We start from the raw sequence: 20,347 nt of genomic DNA, 5'->3' as shown, positions 1-20,347 counted from the left end.
TGATTGGGCCAAGAAACACAAGCAATGGACATTAGACCAGTGGAAATCTGTCCTTAGGTCTGATGAGTCCAAATTGGAGATTTTTGGTTCCAACCGCCGTGTCTTTGTGAGACGCAGAGTAGGTGAACGGATTATCTCCACATGTGGTTCCCACCGTGAAGCATGGAGGAGGAGGTGTGATGGTGTGGGGGTGCTTTGTGGGTGATACTTCATGTGATTTATTTAGAATTCAAGACACACTTAACCACCAAAACTACCACAGCATTCTGCAGCGATATGCCATCCCATCTGGTTTGTGCTTAGTGGGACTATCATTTGTTTTTCAACAGGACAATGACCCAAAATACACCTCCAGGCTATGTAAGGGCTATTTGACCAAGGAGAGTGCTGCATCAGATGACCTGGCCTCTACAATCCCCCGACCTCAACCCAATTGAGATGAGTTGGACAGCAGAATGAAGGAAAAGCAGCCAACAAGTGCTCAGCATATGTAGGAACTCCTTCATGACTGTTGGAAAAGCATTCCTCATGAAGCTGGTTGAGAGAATGCCAAGAGTGTGCAAAGCTGTTATCAAGGCAAAGGGTGGCTACTTTGAAGAAACAAAAATATAAAATATATTTTGATTTGTTTAGCACTTTTTTGGTTACTACATCATTCCATGTGTTATTTCATAGTTTTGATGTCTTCACTATTATTCTACAATGTAGAAAATAGTAAAAATAACGAAAACCCCTTGAATGTGTAGGTGTGTCCAAACTTTTGACTGGTACTGTATATATTATAGGTACTTTGTTTTATTAGTTGTATTAGTAGTTGTAGCAGTAGTTTATTATTTGTATTAGTAGTTGAAGCAGTAGTTTTTATGTGTTGTTGTAGCAGTAGTTTTTATTAGTTATAGGCCTATTAGTAGTTGTACAATAACTTTTTTATGCTGTTAATGTAAGTTAAAAAAAAAAAAAATATTTCATTGTTATTATTGTTAGATGGTAGTTGCCATATTTTTCTTGTTACTAATTCTTTTTTTGTTGTTTTTTTTTTTTCTTTTTTTTTCTTTTGGACACTCTTGAAAACGAGTTGGTGCATCAAGAGATATCATCCGGCAAAATTTCAAATAAATAACTTTAATGATGTGGTCCATTGAGAGATTGTTCTACCTGTCACTCCACTCAGGGGCGGACTGGTATCTGGCATTTCGGTCCATTTTTAGCCTAGTGGGACTGTCTAACTTGTTTTTATTTGGCGCAAAATGATAATTATCTGGCTAATAATGAAAGGGACAGGGAAAGGGGGATACCTAGTCAGTTGTACAACTGAATGCATTCAACTGAGATGTGTCTTCCACATTTAACCCAACCCCTCTGAATAATGAGGGCCTCAAGGAAAAATGGCCAGAGTGCTAGAAATTCCAGGGCCGATTATTGGTCCCAGTCCACCCTGATCTCCACACCTTCTCAGCAGTCTGCACAATAGCATCAGATACCTTGAGTGTCAGCAGGAGTACCTGGCAACAACCTGAAACACCTACACACAGTGTCAGTGAATGACAGGTGTGGTCATTAGTAAGTCAATCAACCACCTCTCCTAATGAAGAACAGAACAGGGTCTCTCTCCCTATGGGCATCCTGGTTACAGGACATAGTTTCCCTCCCTATGGATCTATAGGCAATATGATATACACAGTGCCTTCAGAAAGTATTCATACCCCTTGACTTATTCCACATGTTGTTGTGTTACAGCCTGAATTCAAAATGGATTACATCTATACACAATACTCTGATAATGACAAAGTGAAAACATGTTTTTAGAAGTGTTTGCAAATGTATTGAAAATGAAATACATAAATATCTAAATTACATTACTAATTAATATCTAATTAATTACAATATCTAAGTATTCACACTACTGAGTCAATACTTTGTAGAAGCACCTTTGCAGCAATTACAGCTGTGAGTCTTTCTGGGTAAGTCTCTAAGAGCTTTCCACACCTGGATTGTGCAACATTTGCACATTATTATTTTTTCAAAATTCTGGTCATTGCTACAGTCATTTTCAGGTCTTGCCATAGATTTTCAAGCAGATTTAAGGCAAAACTGTAACTCGGCCACTCAGGAACATTCACTGTCTTCTTGGTAAGCAACTCCAGTGTAGATTTGGTTTTAGGTTATTGTCCTGCTGAAAGGTGAATTCGTCTCGCAGTGTCTGGTGGAAAGCAGACTGAACCAGGTTTTCCTCTAGGATTTTGCCCGTGCTTAGCTCCATTCCGTTAATTTCTATCCTGAAAAACTCCCCAGTCCTTAAAAATTACAAGCATACCCATAACATGATGCAGCCACCACTATGCTTGAAAATATGGAGAGTGGTACTCAGTCATGTGTTCTATTGGATTTCCCCGAAACATAACACTTTGTATTGCCTCATTCTTTTGAAGTATTCATTTAGTGCCTTACTGCAAACAAGATGCATGTTTTGGAATATTTGTATTCTGTACAGGCTTCCTTCCTTTCACTCTGTCAATTAGGTTGGTATTGTGGAGTCACTACAATGTTGTTCATCCATCATCAGTTTTCTCCTATCACAGACATTTAACTCTGTATCTGTTTTAAAGTCACCACTGGCCTCATTGTTAAATCCCTGAGCGGTTTCCGTCCTCTCTGGCAACTGAGTTAGGAAGGATGCCTGTATCTTTGTAATAACTGGGTGTTGATACACCATCCAAAGTGTAATGAATAACTTCATGCTCAAAGGAATATTCAATGTCTGTTTATTTTTTTATATACATATCTACCAATAGATGCCCTTCTTTGCGAGGCATTGGAAAACCTCCCTGGTCTTTGAGGTTGAATATATGTTTGAAATTCACTGCTCACCTGAGGGACATTGCAGATAAGTGTCACGGTTGTCGTAGGAAGGAGCGGACCAAAGTGCAGCGTGATTATCGTTCCACATTTTATTGAACTGTGAAACTATGAAATACATATAAATAAACTGAATAACAAACCGTGACGCCGAGGTGAAACAAACTCAAAGACAATCTCCCACAAACCCATGTGGGAAAAACACCTACTTAAGTATGATCTCCAATTAGAGACAACGAGGACCAGCTGCCTCTAATTGGAGATCATCCCAAACAAAACCCAACATAGAAATACAAAACTAGAACATAACAACATGGAAAAACTAAACTAGAAAACCCACCTGTCACGCCCTGACCTACTCTACCATAGAAAATAACAGCTTTCTATGGTCAGGATGTGACAATAAGTGTATGTTGGAGCACAGAGATGAGGTACTCAAGACATTTCAGCTTTTAATTTTAATTCATTTGTACATAGTTTGAAAAACATAATTCCACTTTAATGTTATGGGGTATTGTGTATAGGCCAGTGACAAAAAAATCTATTTTTGAAGGCACTGTATATAGTCAGGGTGTTATTTTCCCTTAAGAGTTTCAGGATTATGGAAAAAAGCATGGTCAGTACTCCCCACCCCACCTCCTTGAGCTTTTGTAACCCTATGACTCATCTCTGCCACAGACAGGTAGAGACATAATAGCATAGAATAGATGATGGGCCATCTCCAAGTATGTGATCATAACTCTGTCTGTTTGTATCATCCTGGGCTTGGGTTGATTAAACCTTGGTTTCCGGGATAATTTATATGTGACCACCTGTGTGCCCCACCTGTATAAAGTGTATAATCTGTATGAAGTGTATAATCTGTATTAAAGTTATGGGGTAGAAAATCAATACAGTTTCATATCGGGATATTATCTTTGACGATATATCATATAGTATCGTTTTGACAATATCGCAATGTTATTTTTGCACTAGTTGGGTGTACCAGCACCTAAACTCCAGTATTTTTCCTTCATAGCTTGTTTTCCATCTTTTTAAATAGGGAGCCCTTTTATTTGCATGACTGATCAAAACTAATTTTCTCATGGCTCTCTCTCAGACATATGGTGAGCAAAATGTTTGGAACACCGAATTGCAATACAATCAGAGTATCGAATTGCAATATATATAGAATCATGACAATCACAATACATATCGTATCGGCACCAAAGTATCGTAATAATATCATATCGTGAAGTCCCTGGCAATTTCTAGCCCTAATGTATAAGGTGTCTGTTGTATAGCCAGCCGCAAGGCTGGAAACTTGATAATAGTCTCCTTTATATTCCAATGTCCCTGTTTGTTTCCCATAGTATATACAGACGCACTAGGCCTAGGGTATATATGCATTCTGGCACTGCTCACTGTGTTATTTAACAAGTCTATCTTATAGCCGAGGCTACAATGTATTTTGATAAGATGGCAGATGTCTAAGAGGCCATTGTTGCCTTGTTCGCAAATGGAATACTCATATTACATATTACTTGAAAGCTCAGCAAGCTTTGTTTGGGAGTGAATGTGTGAATTTATTGATAACAATACATCAGCCAAAAAGTGTTATTTTCCATATCCGTGTTCTTTTGTATTCAGATAAGTTTGAAACATATCATGTTTGCTGTAGGAGCAAGCTCTGTTCTCTCTGGGGTAGGGTCGCTGAAATGTAACACACCTTGTCTGGGTTATCTGTAAAACTCTGTAAACCTTACAGTCACAGTGTTTGTTAGTCAAACATTACCACAAAGGCTTGTGTTATCTGCCCAAGTCCTCGTCACCATTTCCTGCAACAACATGTGGCTTTCTCCAGTCTGTAGCCTACCACTCACTGTGGCCTCAGTGTGCAGGAGGAAGTTGAGGCGGATCTGATACCGGTCAGGGTGCGGTCATATGGGGATCCTAGTCCAAATCACAGACCCTCACAGCCTCACCTACACCACTGACTGTTACACACACAGCCTGACAGTGTTTGTAGCATATGGGGGGAGGGGGGGTTGTATAATTAATGCTCTATGAAACATTGTCAATCAAAAACACCTCATGTTTATTACGTTATGGCAACATATTCAGTTATGGTTGATCATCCAGGCTCCAGCATGCTCCATGTTTACTGATCAGACAGCAGAGAGACACTTGCTAGGAAATAAGGACTACTCTAACAATTTTTTTTCTTCTCTCTCTTATTTCAGTCTCTCTTTCTCTATCTGCCTTCTCTCTCTCCCTCTCTTTTTATCTCTCACTGTATTTCTTTATCCTTCTCTCTCTCCTTATTTCTCTCTATTTCTCTCTGTCTTTCTCTACCCCGCTCCGCCCCACCTCTCTCTCTCCCTCTTTCCCTCTCCTTGCTCTCTTTATTTCTCTTTTTCGCTCCATTCCCCCTCTTTCCTAAGGATGGACATTTTACATTTTTAGACTGTTCGAGACCTCTTAGGACTTTTTTGTTGTTGAGTTGTACTGGAATGAAAAAAAAAACACAATCAAAAATATATCTTTAGAACATTACAGATAACGAATCCTAATTGCTAAATGTGATTACTACCTCTGAGGGTTTAGAGCTTGAGGTAGTCAGCTCATAAAAGGACTTGGGAGTATGGCTAGACGGTATACTGGCCTTCTCTCAGCACATATCCAAGCTGCAGGCTAAGGTTAAATCTAGACTTGTTTTCCTCTATCGTAATCAATCCTCTTTCACCCCAGCAGCCAAACGAACCCTGATTCAGATGACCATCCTACCCATGCTAGATTACGGAGACGTAATTTATAGATCTGCAGGTAAGGGTGCTCTCAAGCAGTTAAATATTCTTTACCATTCGGCCATCAGATTTGCCAACAATGTTCCTTATAGGACACATCACTACACTCTATACTCCTCTGTAAACTGGTCATCTCTGTATACCCGTCGCAAGACCCACTGGTTGATGCTTATTTATAAAACCCTCTTAGGGGGGAGTGAGGCCTATCTGAGATACCTACTACAACCCTCATCCTCCACATAAAAGACCCGTTCCTCTCGCCACATTCTGTTAAAGAGCTGTTAAAGACCTGTTAAAAAGCACACACATCCCTGGGTCCCTCCTCTTTTCAGTTCACTGCAGCTAGCAACTGGAACGAGCTGCAACAAACACTCAAACTGGACAGTTATATTTCCATCTCTTAATTCAAAGACTCAATCATGGACACTCTAACTGACAGTTGTGGCTGCTTTGCGTGATGTATTGTTGTCTCTACCTTTTAGCCCTTTGTGCTGGTGTCTGTGCCCAACAATGTCTGTGATTCTGCCATGTTGTGTTGCTACCATTTTGTTGTCATGTTGTGTTGCTACCATGCTGTGTTCTCATGTGCTGCTGCCATGCTATGTTGTCTTGGGTATCTCTTTATGTAGTGTTGTGGTGTCTCTCTTGTGATGTGTGTTTTGTCCTACATTTGTGTTTTTAATCCCAGCCCCGTCCCCGCAGGAGGTCTTTTGCCTCTTGGTAGGCCGTCATAGTAAATAAGAATTTGTTCTTAATTGACTTGCCTAGTTAAATAAAGGTTAATTATACAAAAATGTAAAATACATTTCAGGATGTGTGTGTTTGTGCAAGCATCATGTGTGTACATTTGAGCGTACCTGCCTGTGCTTATGTGTTCCCTGCAGTGTTTGTCCAGGCCCGGGGCTAGCCAGTCAGTGGTTCGTCCAGGCCCTGGGCTAGCCAGTCAGTGGTTCATCCAGGCCCTGGGCTAGCCAGTCAGTGGTTCGTCCAGGCCCTGGGCTAGCCAGTCAGTGGTTCGTCCAGGCCCTGGGCTAGCCAGTCAGTGGTTCGTCCAGGCCCTGGGCTAGCCAGTCAGTGGTTCGTCCAGGCCCTGGGCTAGCCAGTCAGTGGTTCGTCCAGGCCCTGGACTAGCCAGTCAGTGGTTCGTCCAGGCCCTGGGCTAGCCAGTCAGTGTGTTTGACCCCATTAGCCCTGACAGTCACAGTGCCCACAGCCCAACCACAGGGACCTTTGGTCAGCTATAAATAAAAATCTCTCTCTCTCTCTGGCTGCAGTGTGGAGTCAGCGCATCATCCCTAATGGCATCCTATTTCCCTATTTAGTGCACTACTTTTTACCAGGCTCCATAGGACTCTGGTCAAAAGTTGTGCACTACATAGGGAATAGGGTTGCATTTGGGACGCAACTGAAGTGGAGCGTCTCTCATGCAGCTGCCGGGAAGCACCTCTCCTCTGCTCTGACATCACCAGGGAGCGACAGGGGAAGTCAGGAATAGAACAACAGTCCTCATATGACCTACTCCTGCACAGACTAGCACTTCTTCATTTGTTATGCTACATGAAGAAATACATGCAGGTTTTACAGGCAGTCAGGCTGCTGTATACTACTCAGGCCTTCTACTCACAAAACAGTGTGTGTGTGAGACTCTTTCCTAGACACGCTTGGTCAAACAAAGCCCCCTTCAGAGTCCCAAGGGGTTAGACAGGGACAGTCCCCACACAGTGACACAGGGAAGATAGAGGGAAAGAGAGAAAGAGGGAGAGGGAGGGAGAGCGTTGGTAGTAGAGGGAGGGAAACAAACTCATAACAATCCCCTCACAGTCACACATGGCCAGAGAGAGAGACAGAGAGGGGGGTGACAAGAGAGCGAGAGATAGCGTTGGTAGTAGGGGGAGGGAAAACACTCATCATAACAGAGTACTAGTTTGTCCCTTATCTCAGTGAAATCCTAACACTGTAGCCATTTGCTGCAGCTGGCTACAAAGAATGACAGAGCGAGAAAAAAGAAAGAAAGATAAAGTTTGAATGTTCCATAATCCTGTATGGCTCAGCTGGACAAGAGGCAATGGAAAAGGAGAGAGAGACAGAGAGAGAGAGGGAGAGGGAGAATAAATGTGGAAAACCTCCGTCACCTCAGGAGAAAAACACATACCACAGCTACTCAGCGTTTACTAAACCAGAACCACACTGGCACCCTCACTCCTAATCCACATTGCTGATGTCATGTCACACCTATATATACAGTACCAGTTAAAAGTTTGGAAACACCAACTCATTCAAGGGTTTTTCTTTATTTTACTATTTTCTACATTGTAGAATAGTAGTGAAGACATCAAAACTATGAAATAACACATATGGAATGATGTAGTAACCAAAAAAGTGTTAAACAAATCAAAATATTTTTTATATTTGAGACTCTTCAAAGTAGCCACCCTTTGCCTTGATAGCAGCGTTGCACACTCTTGGCATTCTCTCAACCAGCTTCACCTGGAATGCTTTTCAAACTGTCTTGAAGGAGTTCCCACATATGCTGAGCACTTGTTGGCTGTTTTTCCTTCACTCTGCAGTCCAACTCATCCCAAACCATCTCAATTGGGTTGAGGTCGGTTGATTGTGGAGGCCAGGTCTTCTGATACAGCACTCCATCACTCTCCTTCTTGGTCAAATAGCCCTTACACTGCCTGGAGGTGTGTTGAGTCATTGTCCTGTTGAAAAACAAATGATAGTCCCACTAAGCACAAACCAGATGGGATGGCATATCGCTGCAGAGTGCTGTGGTAGCCATGTTGGTTAAGTGTGCCTTCAATTCTAAATAAATCACAGACAGTGTCACCAGCAAAGCACCACCACACCATCACACTTCCTCCTCCATGCCTCACGATGGGAACCACACATGCGGAGATCATCCATTCACCTACTCTACGTCTCACAAAGACACAGCGGTTGGTACCACAAGTCTCAAATTTGGACTCATCAGACCAAAGGACAGATTTCCACTGGTCTAATGTCCATTGCTCATGTTTCTTGGCCCAAGCAAGTCTCTTCTAATTGTTGGTGTCCTTTAGTAGTGGTATCTTTGCAGCAATTCAACCATGAAGGTGTCATGACTGACCACAAGAATCCAAATAGGTCAGATCAGGTTTGCAATGACTAACTTCAATCAGACCCCCTTTCACCTGTAGAGGGGGAGGATAGAACTAGTGGGGATTGGCACTCACACCCTGTTGTAAATCAAGGGAGAAGATCCAGGCCTGTGCTTTGTCTCAACAGACCTTTTCCCGCTGAAACTCTTAACAAGTTAAAAAGTGAATACTGGTACAATATTTTGAATGTAGAATGTGGGGAATTTTGTGTTGAAAAGTGTGTAGGAGAACAACTGATTGCCCACCTCAACAACAGCCCCTTCACATTACACTCCATGCAGTTTGGCTTCAGAGCAAAACACTCCACAGAAACGGCCAACTGCTTTCTTCTGGAAATTGTGAAGTCAAGGTGGACAAAGGGGGCGTTGTTGGGGCTGTGTTTCTGGATGTAAGGGAGGCTTTTGATACTGTTAACCATGAGGTTCTCATCACAAAATTGTCCAAGTTCAACTTTTCCCCGATGCCGTGAGATGGATGAAATCATACCTTGAAGGCAGAACTCAGCGTGTCAGAGTGGGCAATGATCTGTCGCCCACTCTTAGCTATGATGTGGGCGTGCCCCAAGGGTAATTTCTGGGGCCCCTCCTGTTCAGCCTGTACATTAATGATCTGCCCTCTGTACTGGGTCTGAAGTTCAAATGTATGCAGATGATTCAGTGATATATGTGCATGCAAAGAGCAAACAACAAGCTGCACAAGAACTCACTACTGTAATGGTCCATGTTACAAAGTGGCTCAGTTACTCATGTTTGCATCTCAATGTGAAAAAAACTGTCTGCCTATTCTTCACAAAGAGGGCAACTGATGCTCCTGAGCCAGATGTCTATGTGTCAGGGGAGAAGCTCCAGGTGGTGTCTGATTTTAAGTACCTTGGCATCATACTTGATTCCAACCTCTCCTTTAAAAAGTAGGTGAAAAGTAACTCAAGTAACGAAATTCAATCTAGCTAATTTCCGATTTAGACGAACATGTTTGACTACAGAGGTAGCAAAACTGTACTTCAAATCTACGATACTCCCCCTCTTAACATACTGCTTGCTGTACAACATTAAAACCCATTCAGTCTGTCTACAAACAGGCTCTCAAAGTGCTTGATAGGAAGCCAATATCCATCATCACTGTTACATCCTCAGAAATCATGAGCTCCTGAGTTGGAAAAATCTTGTGCAATACACTGACGCATGTCTTGTATTCAAGATCCTAAATGGCCTGGCTCCCCCTCCAGTCAGTACTTTTGTTAAACAGAAAACCCAAACATATGGCAGCTGATCCACAAGGTCTGCCATGAGAGGTGACTGTATAGTTCCCTTAAGGAAAAGCACCTTTAGTCAATCTGCTTTTTCTGTGAGAGCTACCCATGTTTGGAATACACTGCCACCAGACACACACAACTTCACCACCTATCACACTTTCACAAAATACATGAAGACTTGGCTAAAGGCCAATCAGACTTGAGAACATAATCCCTAGTTGTGTATTTCCACTTTCTATGTTGTCTGTTGTCTGTAGTTTGTGAGGTGTGGAAACACTTGTTGCTTTTATGGATTTTGTCTTGTTGCTTTTTGTGCTATGTTGCTGTGTCTGCATGCTATGTCTTGCTTGTCCTGTGTTGCTCTGCGTGTGCTCACTTCTCATTGATTGTTTGTATTGTTATTGTAATTGTTTTTAATAACCTGCACAGAGACTGCGGTTGAAAAACCAGCACGTTTACTGAGACGTTGATTAACCTCTCTGGGCTAGGCGGGACGAATTCGTCCCACCTACGCAACAGCCAGTTGAATCCCGTGGCGCGATTTTCAAATACCTTAGAAATGGTATTACTTCAATTTCTCAAACATATGACTATTTTGCAGCATTTTAAAGACAAGGCTCTCGTTAATCTAACCACACTGTCCGATTTCAAAAAGGCTTTACAATGAAAGCAAAACATTAGATTATGTCAGCAGAGTACCCAGACAGAAATAATCAGACACCCATTTTTCAAGCTAGCATATAATGTCACAAAAACCCAAACCACAGCTAAATGCAGCACTAACCTTTGATGATCTTCATCAGATGACAACCCTAGGACATTATGTTATACAATACATGCATGTTTTGTTCAATCAAGTTCATATTTATATCAAAAACCAGCTTTTTACATTAGCATGTGACGTTCAGAACTAGCATACCCCCCGCAAACTTTCGGGGAATTTACTAACAATTTACTAAATTACTCACGATAAACGTTCACAAAAAGCATAACAATTATTTTAAGAATTATAGATACAGAACTCCTCTATGCACTCGATATGTCCGATTTTAAAATAGCTTTTTGGTGAAAGCACATTTTGCAATATTCTAAGTACATAGCCCAGGCATCACGGGCTAGCTATTTAGACACCCAGCAAGTTTAGCCTTCACCAAAATCAGATTTACTATTACAAAAGTTTGATTACCTTTGTTGTCTTCGTCAGAATGCACTCCCAGGACTGCTACTTCAATAACAAATGTTGGTTTGGTCCAAAATAATCCATCGTTATATCCAAATAGCGGCGTTTTGTTCGTGCGTTCCAGACACTATCCGAAATGGTAAATCAGGGTCTCGAGCATGGCGCAATTCATGACAAAAAAAATCTAAATATTCCATTACCGTACTTCGAAGCATGTCAACCGCTGTTTAAAATCAATTTTTATGCCATTTTTCTCGTAAAAAAGCGATAATATTCCGACCGGGAATCTCCGTTTAGGTAAACGGAGGAAAGAAAACAAAGCATTCTGTCGACGCGGGCACAAGCCTGAGTCTCACAGTACTGTAACCAGCCACTACCCAAACACGCTACTTTGTTTCAGCCAGAGCCTGCAAAGCCACGATTCAGCTTTTTGCCGCCTTCTGAGAGCCCATGTGAGCCGTAGGAAGTGTCACGTAACAGCAGAGATCCTTTGTAATGGATAGAGATGGCAAAGAAGGCCAAGAAATGGTCAGACAGGGTACTTCCTGTACAGAATCTTCTCAGGTTTTGACCTGCCATTTGAGTTTTGTTATACTCACAGACACCATTCAAACAGTTTTAGAAACCTTGGAGTGTTTCCTATCCAAAGCCAATAATTATATGCATATTCTAGTTACTGGGCAGGAGTAGTAACCAGATTAAATCGGGTACGTTTTTTATCCAGCCGTGTCAATACTGCCCCCTAGCCCTAACAGGTTAATGTGCACTGTCCCTGTAAAAATGAACTCAAACTCATTGGTCAGAGGCGATCCATAGAACACTAATGTCATTTTGTTTGTTATTTTGTGATGTCATTAAAAATGTTATTCAGGAAGTACTGTAACTTTGAACGTACACACACTACATAGCTGGAGTTTCTAAACTATGGGTTGTGCATGTAATATGAAAAATTATGAAAGGGTTTTTGTTGAGAGGGATGTGATTTGAGAAGCTATAAGAGATAATTGTTTTCCATAACTTTGCACAGTGAGTAATTACCGAGGTGAAGTCAGAGAGTGTCAGCCGGCCGGAACCGCCCCTTTCGAGCAAAATGTATAAATGATGGGTTAAGAAATTAACACATTCAACTAGAAAAAGCGTGAAGCGGCAGCTACATATTTAAAATGGTGTGAACTTTGAATCTCAACACGAGGTTGAGACGATAAACTCACCTCCCAGACAATCACTGGTACGGCTGATTAGCTGTCCTAAGTAAAGTATCTTCAAAAGCAAATTTAAGTAGGACCATCCTGTTACTCTGCTCAAACCATTGTTTATGCTACTCTCATCATTAGGGAACCATCGATATGGCTGGCTAGCCTATCTTCAAAGAAGCATCTTCAAGAGCGAATGGAAGGAAAATCAACTCTGTAGTTCTGTTCAGGACTACACGACATGTCACCGGATAACTACGAAGAAGGACAACAGTAGAAGAGTTGTTGGATGCAAGGCCCACCCCCTTTCCAAGGATGCCCCGTTCACCGAGAGATCCACGGCAAACTCAGGCATTTCACGTAAATACATTCATGATTTCTTGCTCAAAGCGGGTGGAAGTTCGTGTGCAAAGTATATGGTTATTGTAGGTGAGAATAGTTTCTAAATGTGGCAGTGTGTCTCTGTCCCTCTCTCTCTCTCCATCTCTTCTTTAACAAGTATCCATGTTGTCAATCCGCTAGGGACCTGTTTTCAGCATATTACGTCTACAGTCAATACACGGGGCATAGTGTGTGTGTGTGTTTATCCTGTGTTCCCATTTAATTAACTAGTAAATAAATAATTAAACCAATTTGTGTAGTACTGAATCATCAAGTAAGGCTTGGGTTTTTGCAGATGCAAGGATGTTACGAATGGTGATATGATACGAGGTTATGATTAATAAGTTGACTGTTTATAGATGTGATAGGTAAATACCTTTTTGAGTTTAATTCGGGAGATGGTAATACTTTTAAGAACCGCTCTCGTGGTGCCCCAGATCCTAATGAGTTAATTGTTACATGATTATTGGGTAACAATTAAACATAGTTAGTTAATTAGATCAATAACTGTCTTCAGATTAATGTTAAAGTCAAGTCACGAAAAAGGCCTGATTCATGCAATCTCCGCTGAACAGTTGATGTTGAGATGTGTCTGTTACTTGAACTCTATGAAGCATTTCTCCTCCATCAAACTTTACAGTTGGCACTATGCATTCGAGCAAGTAGCATTCTCCTGGCATTTGCCAAACCCAGATTCTTCCATCGGACTGCCAGATGGTGAAACGTGAATCATCACTCCAGACAAACACATCACTCCAGACAAACACACAAACACATCTCCAGAGTCCAATGGCGGCAAGCTTTACACCTCTCCAGCCAACACTTGGCATTGCGCATGGTGATCTTAGGCTTGTGTGCGGCTGCTCATGAAACCTGTTTCTTGAAGTTCGATGGGGAGCGTCGCTGCACAGCTATTTTCAGGTCTCTCCAGAGATGTTTGATCAGTCCGGGCTCTGGCTGGGCCACTCAAGGACATTCAGAGACTTGTCCCGAAGCCACTCCTGCGTTGTCTTAGCTGTGTGCTTATGGTCATTGTCTTGATTGAACTCTTTGGCCTGAATGTCCAGCGTCACGTCTGGAGGAAACCTGGCACCATCCCTACGGTGAAGCATGGTGGTGGCAGCATCATGCTGTGGGGATGTTATTCAGTGGCAGGGACTGGGAGACTAGTCAGGAGCGAGGCAAAGATGAATGTAGCAAAGTACTGAGAGATCCTTGATGAAAACCTGCTTCAGAGCACTCAGGACCTCAGACTGGGACGACGGTTCACCTAACAGGACAATGACCCTAAGAGCACAGCCAAGACAACGTAGGAGTGGCTTAAGGACAAGTCTCTGAATGTCCTTGAGTGGCCCAGCCAGAGCCCGGACTTAAACCCGATCGAACATCTCTGGAGAGACCTGAAAATAGCTGTGCAGTGACGCTCCTCATCCAACCTGACAGAGCTTGAGAGGATTTGCAGAGAAGAATGGGAGAAACTCCCCAAATATAGGTGTGCCAACTTTGTAGCATCATGCTGTAATCGTTCCCAAAGGTGCTTCAACAAAATACTGAGTAAAGGGTCTGAATAGTTATGTAAATGTCATATTTCAGTTTGTTTATATAAACTCTGGACTGCTGATGCTATTTACCGTATGGGACATTGAGAGGCTTTGAAGCCACCGGTCGGCCATATTGGCAATCCCCAGTAGGAGAAATCCTTCATATGAATTCATGTAATTCTACAGTATTTCAATTAAACGTTTCAAGGACCAAATTACATGTATTTATGTTTTTGTTCTAGTGGGGACAGTAACATTAGGCATCTCAAAAAATGATACTTAAAGGAAAATATTTGTTTTTGTATGTTTAGCTCACATAATATAATTTAAAATAATGCATTACGGTGTCTGTAATCATGTAAATGTGGCAAAAACAAATGTAGTCATGAAAAAATCAATTTCTATAGCTTCCAAAATATTTTTTACAATGGTGAGGGAGTGCCATGATCGTGGCACTGTGTCCCCAATCAGTCATTTAATGTATATATAAATCATTGGTCCCGAAGCAGTGAGCAGATGAAATAAGCGTTGTGTTTCTGATGTGTCTTGCTGAATACTTTGTCCTCTCTCCCTTTCTATCTGCATCACTCAGCAGTGACCCGTATGGTGATGTTATGTGCTGCCTCAGCTCCACTGGAGCATGTGGTGGAGGGAATCTATAGAGCCTTGTGGCATTCTAATGTTCCATTCTAACATCCTAAAAGCATTATAACAGTGTTCTTATGTTCTAACAGCCCCTCTGGGATAATTAAGCATCCCAGAAGCCAAGCGCTTAAAGCCGTTGGTGGTTCTGTGGGAGGATGCACTACCAAGGGGAACGGCAGGATAGGGCTGGGGAGTGTGTGGGTAAGGGAGGGAAGGTGTGTGCTCATGCGAGCGTGTGTACATGTGTACGTGCACATGTGTGTTTAAGGGGTGAAGTTTGCATTTCAGGTTTATGTAAGGTTATGAAGCTGGTTTCTCTGTAAGTCAGATGTGAAAAGTGGATCAGTGTGTTAGGTCAAGCAAGGTTAAGCCAGGAGGTCTTCACCTGATCCAGGTAGGCTCATGTATATTCACTGTGTGTGTGCTTGTATATATTCTGTGTGTGGTGTGTGTGTGTGTGTGTGTGTGTGTGTGTGTGTGTGACATCACCACCCTCTGGAGAGCCCTGCGGTTGCGGACGGTTCAATTTCAAATCAAATCAAATCACATTTTATTTGTCACATACACATGGTTAGCAGATGTTAATGTGAGTGTAGCGAAATGCTTGTGCTTCTAGTTCCGACACTGCAGTAATATCTAACAAGTAATCTAACAATTTCACAACAAGTACCTTAAACACACAAGTGTAAAGGAATGAATAAGAATATGTACATAAAAATATATGGATGACCGATGGCCGAACGGCATAGGCAAGATGCAGTAGATGGTATAGAGTACAGTATATACATGAGATGAATAATGTAGGGTATGTAAACATTATATTAAGTGGCATTGTTTAAAGTGACTAGTGATACATTTATTACATCCAATTTTTAATTATTAAAGTGGCTGGAGATTTGAGTCAGTATGTTGGCAGCAGCCACTCAATGTTAGTGTTGACTGTTTAACAGTCTGATGGCCTTGAGATAGAAGCTGTTTTTCAGTCTCTCGGTCCCAGCTTTGATGCACCTGTACTGACCTTACCTAATGGATGATAGCGGGGTGAACAGGCAGTCGCTTGGGTGGTTATTGTCCTTGATGATCTTTTTCGCCTTCCTGTGACATGGGGTGGTGTAGGTGTCCTGGAGGGCAGGTAGTTTGCCCCCGGTGATGCGTTGTGCAGACCTCACTACCCTCTGGAGTGCCTTACGGCCCGACAGGATGCTCTCGATTGTGCATCGGTAAAAGTTTGTGTGTATTTTTGGTGACAAGCCACATTTCTTCAGCCTCCTGAGATTGAAGAGGCGCTGCTGCGCCTTCTTCACCACGCTGTCTGTGTGGGTGGACCATTTCAGTTTGTCTGTGATGTGTACGCCGAGGAACTTAAAACTGCTGTTTCCTGAAGTCCATGATCATCTCCTTTGTTTTGTTGACATTGAGTGTGAGGTTATTTTCCTGACACCACACTCTGAGGGCCCTCACCTCCTCCCTGTAGGCCATCTCGTCGTTGTTGCTAATCATCAAGTTTAGTAGTGTCGTCTACAAACTTGATGATTGAGTTCGAGACGTGCCTTGCCACACAGTCATGGGTGAACAGGGAGTACAGGAGGGGGCTGAGCACACACCCCTGTGGGGCCCCCGTGTTGAGGATCTGCGTGGCAGAGGTGTTGTTGCCTACCTTCACCACCTAGGGTTGGCCCGTCAGGAAGTCCAGAAACATGTTGTACAAGGAGGGGTTCAGACCCAGGGCCATGAGCTTAGTGATGAGCTTGGAGGGCACTAGGGTGTTGAAGACTGAGCTGTAGTCGATGAACAGCATTCTTACATATGTATTCCTCTTGTCCAGGTGGGATAGGGTAGTGTGCAGATATACGGGACAGTGAAATGGTTACTTGCATAGTGGAGTTTTTTATTTAGACATGTAGCAAGCTAGCTACCTAAATAATGAAGCATAATCCCAACTCATAACGTTACTACCCTGCATGAATCTACATGTAGCTAAAGCTAACCAACTATGTTCGATGTTAGCTAGCTAGTTAACGTTACGCTATAACTAGCAATGCAAATGGCTTTGAGATATGAAAAATATTACTATACAGATCATACACATAACGTTAGCTAGCGTGCCAGCCAGCCAGCTAACTTTAGCTAGCTAGCTAACAGTACACTTTAACTTGCAGTGAAAACGACTTTCTGACAAAATTAGAAACGTCTAATATCTGAAAATGTAGCTAGCTAGACTCTCTTATCCATATACATGGATGAACGCTTCTCCCTCTCTGTCACGGATGCCATAGTTGCCCTTAGTTTCGAGATGTAATCCGGAGACAGTTGTTTTTACAACAGCCTTTGTGTCTTTTCGACTCCCTCCGAATAATCCAACGCCTACATTTTCTCCATCTCATTAGCTATCATACTCTGCTTCCACCGGGCATTCCACTGATTTCATAATTCGGTCCTCCAGAAAGTGGAGAGTGGAGAGCATTAGCAACATTATCACAGTTCTTCATGATACCTTTCAAAAAAGCTGCGTTAGAAAGGATTACCTACACATACTGAGCAGCTCATGTTATAAACAGAAGCATGCTACATGGTAGACCAATCCGAACTCATCTATCAGCATGTCCAGCCTATCCATTATCTCAGCCAATCATGGCTAGCGGGAAGGTTCCTAACTTTTTATGTTGCTAAACCAACTAGGCTCGTAATTTAACCTCTATGGGCTAGGTGGGACGCTTGCGTCCTGTGGCGCGATTTTCAAAACCTTAAAAATCCTATTACTTCAATTTCTCAAACATATGACTATTTTACAGCTATTTAAAGACAAGACTCTCGTTAATCTAACCACACTGTCCGATTTCAAAAAGGCTTTACAACGGAAGCAAAACATTAGATTATGTCAGCAGAGTACCAAGCCAGAAATAATCAGACACCCATTTTTCAAGCCAGCATATAATGTCACCAAAACCCAGAAGACAGCTAAATGCAGCACTCACCTTTGATGATCTTCATCAGATGACAACCCTAGGACATTATGTTATACAATACATGCATGTTTTGTTCAATCAAGTTCATATTTATATCAAAAACCAGCTTTTTACATTAGCATGTGACGTTCAGAACTAGCATACCCCCCGCAAACTTCCGGGGAATTCGCTAACATTTTACTAAATTACTCACGATAAACGTTCACAAAAAGCATAACAATTATTTTAAGAATTATAGATACAGACCTCCTCTATGCACTCGATATGTCCGATTTTAAAATAGCTTTTTGGTGAAAGCACATTTTGCAATATTCTAAGTACATAGCCCAGGCATCACGGGCTCGCTATTTAGACACCCGGCAAGTTTAGCACTCACCATAATCATATTTACTATTATAAAAGTTTGATTACCTTTTGTTGTCTTCGTCAGAATGCACACCCAGGACTGCTACTTCAATAACAAATGTTGGTTTGGTCCAAAATAATCCATCGTTATATCCGAATAGCGGCGTTTTGTTCGTGCGTTCCAGACACTATCCGAAATGGTAAAGAAGTGTCGCGCGCATGGCGCAATTCGTGACAATAAAATTCTAAATATTCCATTACCGTACTTCGAAGCATGTCAACCGCTGTTTAAAATCAATTTTTACGCCATTTTTCTCGTAGAAAAGCGATAATATTCCGACAGGGAATCTCCTTTTCGGCAAACAGAGGAAAAAATCACAAAGGCGGGGGCGGTCGGGTCACGCGCATAAGCCCAGAGTCCCTTGATCGGCCACTTGAGAAAGGCGATAATGTGTTTCAGCCTGGGGCTGGAATGACGACATTCTGTTTTTTCCCGGGCTCTGAGCGCCTATGGACGACGTGGGAAGTGTCACGTTAGAGCAGAGATCCTTAGTAAAAGATAGAGATGGTTCAAGTTCAAGAAATGGTCAGACAGGCCACTTCCTGTAAAGGAATCTCTCAGGTTTTGACCTGCCATTTGAGTTCTGTTATACTCACAGACACCATTCAAACAGTTTTAGAAACTTTAGGGTGTTTTCTATCCATATGTAATAAGTATATGCATATTCTAGTTACTGGGTAGGAGTGGTAACCAGATTAAATCGGGTATGTTTTTTATCCAGCCGTGTCAATACTCCCCCCTAGCCCTAACAGGTTAACAATTGTTTTCATATTTATAGATGGCATACAAGTTTGTTATTAAGGCACATGAAAGTTCACATGTTCCCAAAGTCATTTCTGCCAACAACAAAAAACAATTTTGATTAAAAAAAAAACATTTTTACATTCAAATCCCTCTCCTGTGAAGTAGTGACGTGCGACATATGCCTAGTTTCCTGAAATTAGTTATTTGTAATTATGTTCCGGCCCCCTGAACATCTGCGTCTTAATCTAGTTGACCCCTGGTTTAGGGTGTCAGGTAAGATGGAGGTGATATAGTCATTATCTAGCACTTCATAATTACAGAAGTGTGTGCTATGGGACGATTGTCATTTAGTTAAGTTACTTTTGCTTTCTTGGGCGGAGGTCATAGTTAGTCTGTTTGTACACGTCCACGTTCCCAGTCACCTTGCCTTGGTTAAATGCGGTGGTTCACACTTTCAGTTTTGCATGAATGCTGCCATCTATCCCCGGTTTTTGGTTTGAATAAGCTTTAATTGTCACAGTAGGCACATCATCCCCGATGCACTTCCTGATGAACCCAGTCACAGAGTCAGTGTATACATCAATTCTATTCCCAGAGGCGACCCGGAATGTGTGTGTGTGTGTGTGTGTGTGTGTGTGTGTGTGTGTGTGTGTGTGTGTGTGTGTGTGTGTGTGTGTGTGTGTGGTGTGTGTGTGTGTGTGTGTGTGTGTGTGTGTGTGTGTGTGTGTGTGTGTGTGTGCGCCAGTGCACTGAGTGCAGCAGACTCATGGTTAGGCCAGTGGCGCAGGAACAAGGCATTTCTCCACTAAGAGGATTCCTCAGGATATGACTGGTTTGGCCTGATTGGATTTCACCAACCACTAATTCATAACCTGAGTCTGCCACTTACAGCACAGTACCCTACTACACAGTACATTCACTGTCTGCTCTCCCTACACGTCGCTGTACTGGGAAGTCCCAGTTTGATAACAGAATTGAGCACTCTTTATTACATTTTACCAGCACTGATTCATAACCTGAAACTCCCACTTAAAACACACCACTAGCACATTAGCCTACTACACACACTCTGTCTGCAGTACTGTTGCCCTCTATACATGCCTGCTCTAATATGAGTCTGTGGTGGAAAGTCCCATACTCCCAGTTTGACAACATAGCAGAATTTAGTACTTTTTGCTGCACTTAAACATAATTGTGTTGAGTGTAGAGAATGTGTCCATCATCCATCCCACATATCCCCAGCTGACTGGACTG

General features: G+C 42.2%; 1 protein-coding gene across 7 annotated transcripts in view; it reads left to right on the top strand.

Moving 5' to 3' along the window:
* Positions 1-20,347, top strand: part of fut8a (fucosyltransferase 8a (alpha (1,6) fucosyltransferase)) — a 188,161-nt gene that overhangs the window by 3,637 nt on the left and 164,177 nt on the right. For 2 of the 7 annotated variants that reach the window (XM_082955757.1, XM_082955758.1), the window contains exons 2-3: positions 5,587-5,661; positions 12,552-12,770. The exons of 2 other annotated variants lie outside the window; for them this stretch is intronic. The gene's annotated coding sequence lies outside the window, so the exon portion shown is untranslated. The remainder of the gene's footprint in view (positions 1-5,586; positions 5,662-12,551; positions 12,771-20,347) is intronic. 3 more of the 7 variants (XM_082955760.1, XM_082955762.1, XM_082955759.1) reach the window with 2 other exon arrangements.

Source organism: Salmo salar, chromosome 09, assembly GCF_965601325.2.
Source record: "Salmo salar chromosome 09, fSalSal1, whole genome shotgun sequence".
Classification (NCBI taxonomy): domain Eukaryota; kingdom Metazoa; phylum Chordata; class Actinopteri; order Salmoniformes; family Salmonidae; genus Salmo; species Salmo salar.
This window is presented reverse-complemented; position numbering and strand designations above follow the sequence as displayed.